The sequence below is a fragment of the Gymnoscopelus microlampas genome, assembly GCF_963454915.1.
Source record: "Gymnoscopelus microlampas genome assembly, chromosome: 15".
In the NCBI taxonomy this organism is placed as follows: Eukaryota; Metazoa; Chordata; class Actinopteri; order Myctophiformes; family Myctophidae; genus Gymnoscopelus; species Gymnoscopelus microlampas.
In genome coordinates, this window is record NC_139952.1 from 44,260,800 (window position 1) to 44,275,704 (window position 14,905).

Sequence of the window (14,905 nt, forward strand, 5' to 3'; positions counted from 1 at the left end):
GCCCCCTGCAACGCATGTTAGGCTGCATTATGGTCATGTAGTAATTTCAGATAATTTCGCTCCGATTACAGCAGTGTTTATCAACCCTTTCACGCCGCCCCCCCCCCCCAAATACACGTACTTGATCTGGGACCCCCCCATTCTGTTTGACTCCGTTCCACAAGTAAATATTGTGAAAATAGCCGATCTACAAGCTCGAAACGCCTCACGTTGAGAGGCTTTGTAAGCTTGGAGATCGGCTATTTCCTACATGATTGCCTCTTTCTTACATTCTTTGCCAATGTGGCCCATGTTTTCATAGCATAGTTTATTGACTACTTCTGTTGCAGAAATGGCCATTTCCTTTACTTTCGGTTTTTTATTGTCTCCGCCAGGCCGAAAGGCATGGCGCAAGACTATGTTTCACCCCCTGTCCGTCCGTCTGTGATAGCTAATCTCTCACATCGTTGACTTGATCGCAGGAAAATAACAGCCCCATGTGGAGAGTCAGTGAGAGCTGGATAAACGACGTAAAATGTGTCAAAAGGAGTCTGTACGGCTGTCGATACATGAACACATGACGTCGGTGGGAGAGGAGATATTGTGTCTTTTGGACAAACAGCAGCGTGGTGCTGATGTTTGTTGTGTGAAGCAGCTTAATGTCAGAGTGTTTGGGTTGGAGCGCCTCAGTGCGGCTGCAGAGTTCATGTGCAACCTCTTCCAGAGAGACACAGAGACACTAGAAACTCTGCTGGGGAAAAAAAACCCTGCTGGGCATTGACTTTCCTATGGACATTGATCTACACACTGCAGGTATATCTGCTACACACACAACATCAAACTACACACTGCAGGTATGATGCAGCGTTTGCATTACAGCCAGCATGCCAGCGTAGTTCCCATATGGTTTCAAGGTGGGCTAAACCATATGGACCCCATGTCAGCAATGTCAGCGGCATCCCCTTCAGTCCCAACTGCGATGCCCATGCAGGCTATAAGTAGCTTCTACCTGGCCCTTAGGTGGGCCCCAACTAGCCATGTTTATGTGGGACCAAGGCGGGTCCTAACTGGGTTTGCCCATGCAGGCTTTCACTGGGTTCTACCTGGGCCCTAGGTGTACCCTAACCAACCACAGTGCAGTGCCCATCGCTCCAATTGTTGTGACGTCAGGGCTCTCAATACTGCACATTGGTGGAGGAGGAGGGGCCGCAGGGCGACCGCACACATCGCTGAACCAATGGTAGCCCACGGATGTTTCCTCTGTGGATTTACAATCTGCCCCTCTATGCCACATATCATCCGCACTACAGGGTCTTCACTGACCGAGCCACGGCCCCACTGACCCTCATGACGCTACGCCACTTAAACGTGCGGCAGCATGCGCTGGGTTGCCAGGTTTGCACAGCCTGCGCCAGAAACAAGCAACCACCTTCATGAAAAAAAAAAAAACACCGAAATGGTCCGCAATGTTCCAGGGGTGTCCCCGCGCGTCCCAACACTCCACAGGGGGTCAGTGGACCATCAGGGGGTCCGCGGACCCCCTGTGGACCCCCTGAAACATAACAAATATTATTTCTTCACATTTTTTCCTTTTTCAAAAAAACTTTTCCCCAGTTTCACTCCGGCGATTTGGGTCCCCCAATATACACACGGCCACGCTGGGCCCCGTGCGCGGCTGGGGTTGAGGGGGGCGTAGCCCCCCGAAACTCTAGTATATATATATATATATATATATATATATATATATATATATATGGAAGGCTATAATTGTATTGCTGCTACAAAATATTTACTCTCATGTACACAAGATGTAATAAAGAAACCTTGAACATTACAAAATGTCTTTGGCCTACAAATATATAAACTTGGGTCAGTGCTGACTGGAGGAGTCTGATTTCACCTTACCAGTGTAAAAAGTGATAGCATTATTGCGGACGCATGCGCAGTTGCCCACTACAGACGGATACCAAAACACTCGCCCCAAAACACAGTCGCCCACCTGGTATTCCTAAACGTAACCTCAGTAAACTAAGTCTAAACCTAACCTTATTCGTAAACGTAACATCAGTAAAACTATGCCTAATCCTAAACTTATTTCTAACCTTATCCTACAAGTTGCCAAGAACAAAACATTTTGAGATGGGGTTCCGCGGCCAAATACGTTATATAAAATGTTTTTCAAAATCCTAACAGTATGTTGCTATATCAGTGGTGCTCCAACTTTTCCATGTCAAGGACCATCCAAAATGATATGCATTTGGCCGCGGACCCCCATCTCAAAATATGTTGTTCCAGGGACCACCCAGAAGCACAGATCGGAGTTAAACATGTTTGCTTTAAAACATACATAGGCCTATATATTTAAAGATTTGCCAAAACAAATCCACATTTTTTTTCCAAAAATTGCATTTCTACAAGCTCAAAGTGCAGCACTCGGTGATGCGCTATGAGCTTGTAGATCTGCTATTTTTGAATAGCCAAAGATATCTTAAAATGACACAGATGCGTTCCCGGTCTTAATGTATTAACAGCCATGTTTCTATGTTCTTGATAGCCAGTGTGCCATACCAACATTACATTCAATCATGACACCATATCAAAATGAAACACAATTTAGATTTTCCATACATATCAACCTCATTGTTTGTCCTTCTTTTGAAATATTTACTTTCACATCAGGACATTGTAATGAATCAGATGACCAGGTCCAAGCCCGGAGTTACACAGTTCCCCCCATCCGGACTTTACACCAGAAAAAAAAGTGACCTTTTGGGACCGATCAAAAAGTGACCTTTCAAATGACCAGGTCTTTTGGTCCTTTTGAAAAGGCCTGGATTTACAGGGGCTAAGATGTCTAAAAATACATTGAATGCAAATTCTCTCACACACACACACACACACACACACACACACACACACACACACACACACACACACACACACACACACACACACAACACTACCAACATAGTCGTACTACAACCTGAAAAAAGCGTGTTAGGGTTACACTACCAACATAGTCGTACTACAACCTGAAAAAAACTACCTCGTAGATTCAACCTGAAAACAAAACCTACACTACCAACATAGTCGTAGATTCAACGTCGGTGTTCGATTCCACAACCTGAAAAAAAACAACCTGGAAAAAAAGCAGCAGAGCAGCATCTTTAACCACATCAGCACACATACGACACAATCAGCATCCAACAAGCATACGCCACAAGCACCATCCAACAAACTGCAGCATGAAGCAACTGCAGCATCCAGCAAAGGAAAAGGAAATATTAGGCCTGTCACAATTATTACATAATCGCAAGTGTTTGAGATAGTCGCAATACTTTTTGGGGGATAATAGTCATAACCGTCATAATTGTTTCCATGTTGAAAATTTGACATATATTTTCAAACATTTGGAAATAGCCGATCTACAAGCTCAAAACGTGTCACGATGTGACACGTTTTGAGCTCGTAGATCGGCTATTTACGCAATGCATGTTTTTTTGTTTAAGTATAGATAATTATTCAATTATGCAATATATCTGCATCATATCTGCCCTGTGCAACTTTGTTTACAAAGCTTAAAAAAGCCAGACAAAGTTGTATTCATAATGTTAGTACGACACAATTAAATCGTTAATCGCAATTATTTGAGCGACAATAAATCAAGCGTCAAGTTAAACGTCTTAATCGTGACAGGCCTCCTACTTTGAGGTGTCTTCAGAGGAAACCCCCGGGGCGGATCGAGGTCTTTGGCGGAGACCACCAGTGGAGACCGCCGTAGTCGACCAGAAATCTGATCAATCAGTGATCCACAGTGGAGGTCCACCGAAGACCAGGGTCAGCAGCACGGAGGAATCCCCCCCATGCAGACAAATCCATGGATAGAGCGAGATCTCCAGATCTAAGGGCATCCTTGGGTTGAGCCTTCCAGCGGGTCTCCCGCCATCTCTCCTCTCCCTCAGTAGCTTCACCAGATAACCTCTGTGTAGTCATTAGAGGTGGATGTTCTGGGAGGGTGCTATACTGTGAGAACCTCAGTCTTCTGGGCATTTAGGGCACAAGAACGACCTCAGCACAGTCCATGTCTCCACTTTGAGAAACAAAGAAAGAGAGAAAGAGAGAAAGAGAGAAAGAAAGAAAGAAAAAACAAATATTAATTCAAGTGACGGAGAGCCAGATATACGTATATTGTATCCTGTCACAACATACACAGCCTAGTGCATTGGTTCTCAAAGTAGGGTCCGGGGACCACCAGGGGTCCTTGAGGGAGTTCCAGGGGGTCCCCAGCTAAATGATAGATTATCCCAGCTAAATGATAGAGAGTGTACAAATGGAACCTAATGGGTCCATTTGGTTCCATTTGTACACTCTCAGAGTTACATTAACATATAATTTACAATATTGGGGTCCCAGAGATAGAAATACCATTAAATGGGGGTCCGTAGCCTAATGCATGTCAAACTGGGGGTCCTTGAAATTAAAATGGTTGAGAATCACTGCTAGAGCCGTAAAAAATCTTCTCTTATGGGGGTCCCTGGCATATCTTTTCACATGGGGGTCTGCGGGCTAATAAGTGTCAATTTGGGGGGTCCTTGACATGAAAAGGTTGAGAACCACTGGCCTAGTCAGTAAAACTTTATTTTTAGAGCACATTTAGAGTACTTTCCAGCACTATCTGGGCCTGCATAGGCTCATCAGCATCACAAACACATCTCTCACTCACTCACTCACTCACACACACACACACACACACACACACACACACACACACACACACACACACACACACACACACACACACACACACACACACACACACACACACAATATTCATTCTAAGCACTTAGCCAAGCTAACAACCTGTAGAACATTGGTTCTCAAAGTGGGGTCTAGGGACCCCCAGGGGTACTTAAGGGGGTTCCAGGGGGTCCCCAGCTAAATGATAGATTAGGCACCAAATGGACCCTTATGGGTCTGTAACTCTGAGAGTGTACAAATGGAACCAAATGGACCCTAACGGGTCCATTTGGTTCCATTTGTACACTCTCAGAGTTAAATTAACATTGATTTTACAATATGAATTGGGGTCCCAGAGATATAAATGCCATTAAATGGGGTAAAGTGGTTGAGAATCACTGCTAGAGAGCCGTAAAAACCTTCTCTTATTGGGGTCCCTGGCTTATCTTTTCAAATGGGGGTCCGCGGGCTAATAAGTGTCTATTTGGGGGTCCTTGGCACGAAAAAGTTTGAGAACCACTGCTGTAGAAAACTCACCTGGTCTGGATGGAGAATTCATTCACTTGTGTTTTATACAGCCTGCTCTTCACCAGCCTAATACACACTGATAACTTCATAACCATAATGTGTGTGTAGTGGAGTAGAAGTATAAAAGTACTGCAAATTGGAAATACTCCAGTAAAGTAAAATATACCTCAAAATTAAATAATTACTCAAATTACAGTACTTGAGTACATGTACTCGTTTACTTTCCAGCACTGACAAGGCCTATCATGAAATTAATACCAAGGACCTCAATGGAAACAAGACCACAAGGACTGTTTTGGACGGACCTTTTAGACAAAGTATTATAAATGTAATTGTGATGTTTTACATTGTTTTGCCAAATAACATTTTCAATCAATCAATGTGTGTCTGTCAGCATCACATTATATATTCACTTCACAATCAATACCTTTAATTCTAAGCACTTAATAGGCTCTATGCACAGCAGCCATATTGGGAATGAATTGGGCCCCTTCCTTACTTCCTTCACAGGTGTTACTAATAATACTAACTAGAAAAAGTGCTCCTCGGAGCACAACTCTCCGCCAGAAGACTTGTGTTGGTTCGAAGGTCGCGAAGGTCGCTATCCCTCTTGTATATGTAAGTGTCCTATCCATCCTGTCTGGGTAAGTGTCCTCTTCCGTTCATTCTGTGTAAGTGTCCTATCCCTCCTGTCCTATCCGTCCTGTCTATGTAAGTGTCATATCCCTCCTGTCTATATAAGTGTCCTATCTGTCCTATCTGTCCAATAAGACAGATAGGAACAATTGGACCGCGACTACTTGACTACTTCCGGTTCGAAGGTCTGGGAGTGAGCTAGTGGCTGGATTTTCGGTATTGGAATCTGGCTTATCACAGTGACACATGTATTTATAGGTCGCTATCCCTCTTGTATATGTAAGTGTCCTATCCAACCTGTCTGGGTAAGTGTCCTCTTCCGTTCTGTCTGTGTGAGTGTCCTATCCCTCCTGTCTGTATAAGTGTCCTATGTCATATCCCTCCTGTCTATATAAATGTCCTATCTGTCCTATCTGCCAATTATGTATCAGCCATGCAGCCATTTCATGGTTCCCGTCTTACCTCACTCTGACAGTGGCTATAGGCCCGCGTCACTAGCCAATCAGATCACAGTATTTCACGTGTCACGTGAGGCTTGACCAATCGGTGTGTCATGTTTAGAAAGTGAAAACGCAGTGATAACAATACTCTCCTGGCGGAGAGTAATTAAGGCTCTGTTCCATTTAGTGTGGCATAGTGGTTGTCTTATTTTCAAGGACCCCCATAACTCAGAGTGTACAAATGGGTCCATTTGGTTCCATTTGTACACTCTCAGAGTTACACACCCATAAGGGTCCATTTGGGAACCAGAATGGAGTGTTTCTAGTGAGCCAACATGCACGATATCAGCACCCTGACCAGAATGGAACAGAGCCTTCATTAGTATCATTGGTAACACCTGTGAGGGAAGTAAGAAGAGGCCCAATTTCTTTCCAATATGGCTGCTGTGCAGAGAGCCTATTAGCCAACCTGTAGAAAACCTCACCTGTTTTTGGAGATAATGCTCTTGTTTTAGGGTTTTAGCAGCTTGTTCCACCTAAACTGTTAACTCTACTCGACGTCCATGTGGACTAATGTTACATTAGTAGTTGTTTAGTTCACTTTTTAACAGTCTTTTTTACTTCTAAACAATTAAACAGAGTTTTTTAACAAACACACAAACGAGAGAATGAGGCGCGCCGCTCGCGCTGTCCCTGTGATTGTTGCCGCAAAGCGGCCTGCATTGCAATGGGCTCGCGCGATGACGTCACAGGAAGAGTGGGCACTGAAAAATAATAGCAGATCTGCAAGCTCACAATACGTCGCACCCGCGACGCGTTGTGAGCTTGTAGATCTGCTATTTTCAAATGGCGGTTTAGTAATAATAATCAAAATCTACAAAGTAGGCCTAACAAGTTAACTAAAGTTTTCAAATATTTGTAGTGGAGTTAAATTACAATATTTGCCTCTGAGATGTAGTGGAGTATTTTTGGAGTATTATATTATAATTTTTGACATATCAAATATTTTACTGATAAGGGGGAAAATGGGAATTACATTAATAGATATGATTGACAGATTCATATGGTAGAAGAATTAAATTAATACCATTATGGTAGAAGTGTGTAATTTCAGACAAGGCACAGAGGAGCTGCCTGAAATAAACTAAAATGGAATGTATCTATTATTCACAGACTGACATCATGCTTAAATTCACAGGTTGGCTGTTAATTCTGCACAATCACCATTGATACACAAATCAGTGTTTTTAAATAACTTTTAATTGTTTCCAATTCCAATTTCTTTGTACATGGTTTGTCTAATATGCTTGTTTAATATGACTGATGTAATATACACTATTTACAGTTAGGTATAAAAATAAACAATCTCTTTCGCATTTATCTTATGACAGCTTTAACTTAAATGTCCATCAATGCTGTCGGTAGAAACAATACACACATATTGGCAGATAATATTTACATTTTATGCAACAATATTACAATTTAATAGTTTACATTTTATGCAACAATATTTTGTCATCATGAAAAATGTTGTCATCCTGAAACAAGAGGACATTTTGACCATAGAATACGATAAAAAAAAGAAAAGAAAAATACCATAGAATAATAAAAACTAGACTCTAGAGGTTATGACGCCTTTAATTCTATTCTACAGACTGTGTCGCCCTCTAGTGGACAAACTCTACTGTCGTCTACTCTAGTCTAGGTGTATATTATTTATAACTGTGACGCTGTGACTCCACAAACACTATTTATGGATATTTAGTCCATTTAATAATTTTAGAAAGAGCATCATCATCATAAGATGATGATTTGTATCGTTAATTCCTCCTCCACTCATTGGTTTGTTAGTTTATTGCTGCATAAAGCAGCTGCTATAGCTGCTAGCTAGCCTCTAGCGTACGTCACACATGACGTCAGCAACACGTTGTCATGTCAAACGTCGAACGTAGTGGACGTAACGCTGCGTGGGTAGCTATGAGGACTACATGTAAGGAACTACATTTCCCATCCACCATGGGTGGTTAGAAGAACTACTATTGACAACTACATTTCCCATACTACACTACACCACGGGTATCTAGAAGAACTACATTATTAAAGGACTACATTTCCCAAACACCAAGTGTCACGCTTCACATAGAACGCCACGTGAACACTTCCGTTTTCTCTTCAGAATAAAACACATTACGTGACAAGCCTCACACACAACGCAACGTGAGCACTTCTGGTCTTTTTTCAAAATACAACCGTTTTAATTCTTAAATACTCTGTTCTACGACGGTGTCTCGTGCTGAAAATAGCCGATCTACAAGCTCACAATTTATTCATGTAGTAGAAACTGGTGTTCATCTCGTTTTAAGTCATTTATTGACGACTTCCACTTGTATTTAATCATTTTGTCCACATGAGGGCGACAAAGGCCTTTGAATATAGGCAGATGAACGGAGTCAGATGTTTGCAAAGTGATTACAGTCAGTTAGTTAGTTTATAGATAGTTATTTAGTTAGTTAGTTAGTTTATAGTTAGTTAGTTAGTTAGTTAGTTAGTTAGTTAGTTAGTTAGTTAGTTAGTTAGTTAGTTAGTTAGTTAGTTAGTTAGTTAGTTAGTTAGTTAGTTAGTTAATTAGTTAGTTAGTTAGTTAGTTAGTTAGTTAGTTAGTTAGTCAGTTCATAGTTAGTTTTTACTAGTTAGGGAGCAACACTGGTATAGTAGCTAGACTGTATATTATTATTTACTCATTATATTAACTGTTGTGATAGTTATGTACTGTATAAACAGTAGATAGACTGTATATCATGATTTACTCATTATATTAAATGTCCCATCTCTGAAAGACAACAGAAGTTACTGGTGTGACGGTTCCCTATTTTAGGTTATATGTCGTGTAGTTGCTGTATGTATTTCACCTTCATATGTTTCACTTGGGTTATGTGGTTATGAGTTGTGATTGCTTTGCCTTTCTAATTGTTGTTTCTATTTGGTTCCTAGGACTTGGGGAGCAGAGTGATGCAGGTCATCAGGCTAATTGGCGTGCACCTGGGCACGGGTGCTCACGCCCCTATAAAAAGCCTGCTCCCCTGTACTTCAGATCCTTTTCTTCTCTGCACCTCCCTGACCTGCACGCCTTCGAACATTTATGTTCATACATAAAACACTCACACCCACACTACACCATCCACTCATCCATACACGCATTGCATTACTGACTACTGATTTCCACACCTCATCTGTTTATTTCTAGTTTGTTTGACTTGTTGTTAGTGTTTTTGATCATTAATAAACACTAAAGTTACTTTTTACTCTGCGTCTCCTTGTTTTTGTTGGAGAACTCCTAGGCCAGGACTCAATATCTAATGTAAGCACATTCAGGTATGGGCTACAACTAGGATCAAACAAAGTACTCTACACCAGTGGGGGGTCCCCTCAAGATGTATTTGTATTTTTTTTGGGGGGTGGGGGGGGGGTTATATTTTATGCAGCATCCGTCAAATTTGGTGCTTGAACGATTCTTCAGAAACATTAACTTAATCTGCAGACTATTCCCCTAGATTACCATCTTCCCACTATCCAGTATATTGAGGCTAATTCAAGGGATTTCACTGTGTGTATATAGTTATTTATAGAATGTCCTTTTTGTACATTCAAGGCGAGACAATTTTATTTGTACAGCTCATTTCAACTACAAGGCAATTCAATGTGCTTTACACAGAGCATCAAGCAAAGGAATCACAATTATAAAAGTATAAAATGACATTAGGATGCATACAACAAAAAGTAAAAATGTATAGATACAGTTTCAGTGCAGAAGAGAAAAGAAAAGAGAAAAAAGGGAAAATAACTGAATCAATTCAAAGTTCAAGTTGATTTCTCAAATCACTACAATGTATTAGATGTCCCATTTCACACAAACTCGTTCTATGTGACATGATGTAATATCAACGCAATATCATATTGCAATGCATGGACACAAATTCAATACTACTGTTAATGTTCTTCATTTGACTCAAACCCTGACAGCCCAGACTTAATCCACACATGATCCAGCGGTGGATCTACTGTTGGCCGAGTGAGGCCCGAGCCTTAACTCAGTTAAACTGTGCCTTCAATCAGCCAAGCAGCTTTTTGTATATTTACTATGAATATCGGCCGCTATGCTCAAGGCCGACAGACAGCTTAATACTAGGGGTGTAACGATACGTTTTAACAACGATTCCATACGTATCACGATACTTGGTTGTCGATACGATACATGAACGATACAGGTTCATTTAGGACGATACGTTTCGATTCAGTGATTTAGTCGATACGATACATGAACGATACAGGACAGGTTCATTTACAACGATACCATTCGATTCAATGATTTAAAATCGATATAGTAACTATTTATTTACCCAAAAATTCTGTGTGAAAAATAAATACCTGGATACTGGATATAAACCCTCTTTCTCTTTTTTCAATTACGATTCGATACGATACAAAGTCAAAAGATACAATATATTGCTGTTTGCATATCGATATACTAGATTGTTGAAAATGAAAATCGATGCAGTTACTAAATTGTTACATCTCTACTTAATACACATCTATTCTCTCTCTACATCCTGCGTGTCTGGAGGATGTTTTGAATCTTTTGAGTGCCAATGTTTATTCACCTTTGTAATTAGAGCGTGAAATGTGTCTCCTCTATTCACAGAACCGGTTTTCTACGTCATGACATACACACGATATAAACACGAGGATCGAGGAGCCAGCAACTCAACCACAGCTAACACAATTCCCAGCTACTGAAATAAATGGGAAATTATGCACATTCAACAGCCAGCCGATGGTATCACCAATACCCATATATGAGAGAGAGAGAGAGAGAGAGAGAGAGAGAGAGAGAGAGAGAGAGAGAGAGAGAGAGAGAGAGAGACCATCATTATTGTCCTCCCTTGCCATGGTGGTGTAAAAAGAAATAATGCATTTTTGTGTAAATACTTGTGGCCTACAGCATAGCAAATCAACTGGCAAAGGTGTGTCATTACATTCTGGGCAATATGCCAACCTTCAGTGGCTGGCAGGTTCTGACATGAATAATTTCAGTTCAACTTTGGCTGTTGTCGTAGAGGAGTCCGTAACGCACACACAGTCTGTTCGGATTTTAAGTAACTTCTGCTTTTCAATTGAAAGACTACAAATAATGATGAATTAACACATTATTTACAAAGCAGGAAACCGCGGTCAAGCCACCCCTCACTTTGGAAATCATAGTCAAGCCAATGCCCTGTAATCTTCCTAACACATTCCTTACATGTGAGGGATAGGCCTACCAGATTAATCTCCTCTCCTGATACATTCTATGTCCATTTAGTTTGGGTTTGTTCAACGCAATACCTGTAAGTAATGAATTTCTTTTCTTTAATATGCTTTAATTGCTTATAGGATCTATGTTTTCTATCCTGTTTTCTATTTCATCTCCATAGCATATTGAACAAGACTGCCAACTGTTCAGAAAACCTTGGAGAGAGATTCTATCGCACACAGAATCTCTTTGGGTCCCCACTGCAGGCCATCATTTATTTGTATATTTTTTTGTTCTTGAAGTAAAGATAAATGACCTAATACAAATACAATTTAAATACATAATAACTCTACGACTTTAATGAATAAAATAAACCAGGCTGTATCAAAGAAAAAAAATGAATTTCAATCCACTTAGACCAGATCTAAACCCAGACTCTGCTTCCATCTGTGTTTAAAGTGGAATTTCTCTTTAAAACACTTCGCGGGTAATTTTAACGTCTACTCTGGCTTTTGTGTGTACCCTAGACATTTAAATTGTATCAAACACGCCCCCTTCCTATACCTACGTCAGTGTTTTACTGTCTTTGCATCATTAGCTGTGCATTATTGTTCACAGTCAGTTATTTACATCATAACGTTGACCATGTGGTCCTTAACAGGGGTTGACACTAAGGACTCAGAGACACTTGCCCGACGGGCAAGTACAGGTCATGTTCTACTTGCCCAAAGGTCATGCCCACTTGCCCGAAAAGTAAGTTGTCCATTATAAAATTAGGTAAAATTTGAATATTTGTTTTACTTTCTGGGGCTGTGCGATAAAAAATGTTATACCTAAATTTGAATGCCAAATATCTACATAGCTATGAATATGACTATGGGTTCACACTTGTTATTTTATATTGATAAGTGTAGCAACAGTGTAAACATTAGATCAACAGTGCTCTTATTTTACATTCCACAGACCAGAAGACGGAGCGCTCTGCACGTTCAGGTGTTTAGACAGATATCTCGTGTTGTGTTTATAGATGGTCGTGTCCCCTTTAAAATGCGCACTTGCCCGGTCGGGCAAACCGAAAGCAAACTTCACCTGCCCGAAAGTTTCATTTACCTGCCAGGGGCAGGTGGGCAACCCTTAGTGTCTACGCCTGCTTAATTGGACCACATGGCCTATAGTAGTTGGTCAAATATCCTATTAGCATTCCCCATTCTCTGCCTATGGTTTATGGTAATATTATTATGTATGTCTGTGGCAAAAATCTAATTTTGAGAAAATGTCCACCACAAGATGGTATAGTGGTGACCCCTTGTGTTGATGCTCATTAGGAAAAGTTAATTTCATTCTCATTCTGACTACTGTACTGTCCGATCTACAAGCTCACAACAGGTCACGGTGCGACACAGTGAGCTTGTAGATCTGCTATTTTCTAAAGATTTTCATCTTGCGGGGGCTGGGGGCTTGTCAAAAGTATGAGTGTATAACACAGTTAACATCAAAAGCCAGGTGCAGAAGTCCACTTTTAATGCCAAAATAAAGTCGTTTCGGCTCTGTCCAGACTACAATATGACGTTAATTCAGAGGTTCGGGGCTACCGTCCTAAAGTCGGCTATATGGTGCCACACGACACAGCAGCCGTACACATGTTGTGTAGTGACATTCCAAACTCATTTTGCCGTTCCGCGGTGTTCCTTATTCATTCAGCCCAGCTCCAAGTTATTTTTTGTCGTCATTGAAGCCAAGGAAACACCGTACTTTGGAGAGACACAAGCCGACTTCTAAATGCTTGTGGCCAGGAAATGGGCTGCGCAGAGCGGATAGTTTATCAGCTGTGTCTCGCTGGCCGAGTGGCTGTCTGACTGAGCGTGCGCTCTGCCTGAGGAGTGGTGAAAGACTTTAGCCTGGGACCAGACGAATCTGCCAGTGCAAAAAAAAACATTGCACTCAGCGATTGGGGTCTGGCACCGCTCCATAGAGAATCCATTTCCTGCTCCAGAAGACGGGGGTAATAAATCAGGGCCCAGTATTCAAATATGGGAGACTGTAATTGGTTGTTGGTTTGTAGGTCTAACCAATTGCGTCGAGAGTCATTGTTTTGATCCCGCCCCCTTGGGAAAAAAAACGTCCTCATAGAAGCACCAGACTCATATCCAGTGATATAGTCTGGCTACGCGAGGCTAGAAAGACTTGCCTTCTAAAGACGCTGTGATTGATTGGTTGAAACGGCCGTATAAGTGAATCCCAAACATAACCCCAAAACCCTCCAATTGCTGTGATTGGTTTAGATGCGCAGAGGGAGTGTTCAGATCAGGAAGCCATCAAAAAAGGCGATTTTGTAAATGGGCGATAAAAATATTAACACTGTTAATTCGGTCATGCGTTAACGCGTCAATAGCGCGTTAGCTTTGACAGCCCTAATATATATATATATATTTTTTTTTTCAAATGATTTGTGGACGACCACTGGCCCATTAATGGTCGGCCCACCGGGCGTATGCCAGATGCCCAATCCACCCCTGACTCACTCTCTCTCTCTCTCTCTCTCTCTCTCTCTCTCTCTCTCTCTCTCTCTCTCTCTCTCTCTCTCTCTCTCTCTCTCTCTCTCTCTCTGCACAAACAACCCCGCCCCTCATCAGTCAGAGACTAGATTGAGGCAGAGAGAGAGAAGAAACGATTCCAGATGTTGGGTTGTTTTTCCCAGGAAGGAGGGAGAGAGAGAGAAAGAGAAAGACAGACTTACAGAGAGACAGATGGCGAACAAAAGACACACAGACAGAAGAAGGACATTTTGCTGTTAAAACTTCTCAAAAGAGTGAGGTGAAATGTATTTTCTTTCTATTCTAAAACCATAGGTCAAGTTATAATAATAATGAAATGTTAAATACTTGGGCTGTAAGTTATTTGCAAGGTTGACAACAAAAAGGAGAGACAGAGAATAAAAGGGCATTTCAGTAAAAGAGGACAGATTGTCTTCAGTTTTGTTGACAACAAAGATTGACAACGAGAAAAAAACATGCTAAGCCCAATTTATACAGCAGTGTCAAGTACTGAAAATAGATCTACAAGCTTACAATGTGTTGCAACTGCAACATCTACAGCTTGTAGATCTGCTATTTTTATCCCATAACATGTCACATATGACACCGTCATACATGGCTGTGTGCCCCCTTATTCTCTACCGTCATACAGCGGAGCATAAATGATGATCTGAAACTCCCCTTAAAGTCATTAGTCAAGAATGTGTTTCTTGTTACTCACTCTGCCGTGTGTGTGTGTGTGTGTGTGTGTGTGTGTGTGT

The 14,905-nt window shown here is 41.3% G+C and overlaps 2 protein-coding genes across 2 annotated transcripts in view; both read left to right on the forward strand.

Moving 5' to 3' along the window:
- The window catches only part of LOC311062195 (uncharacterized protein), a 137,701-nt gene that overhangs the window by 61,719 nt on the left and 61,077 nt on the right, over window positions 1-14,905 (forward strand). The gene's annotated exons all lie outside the window — the stretch shown is intronic.
- LOC311062196 (uncharacterized protein) overlaps window positions 14,319-14,905 on the forward strand; it is a 35,564-nt gene continuing 34,977 nt past the window's right edge. The window contains exon 1 of the mRNA XM_084081064.1: window positions 14,319-14,419. The gene's annotated coding sequence lies outside the window, so the exon portion shown is untranslated. The remainder of the gene's footprint in view (window positions 14,420-14,905) is intronic.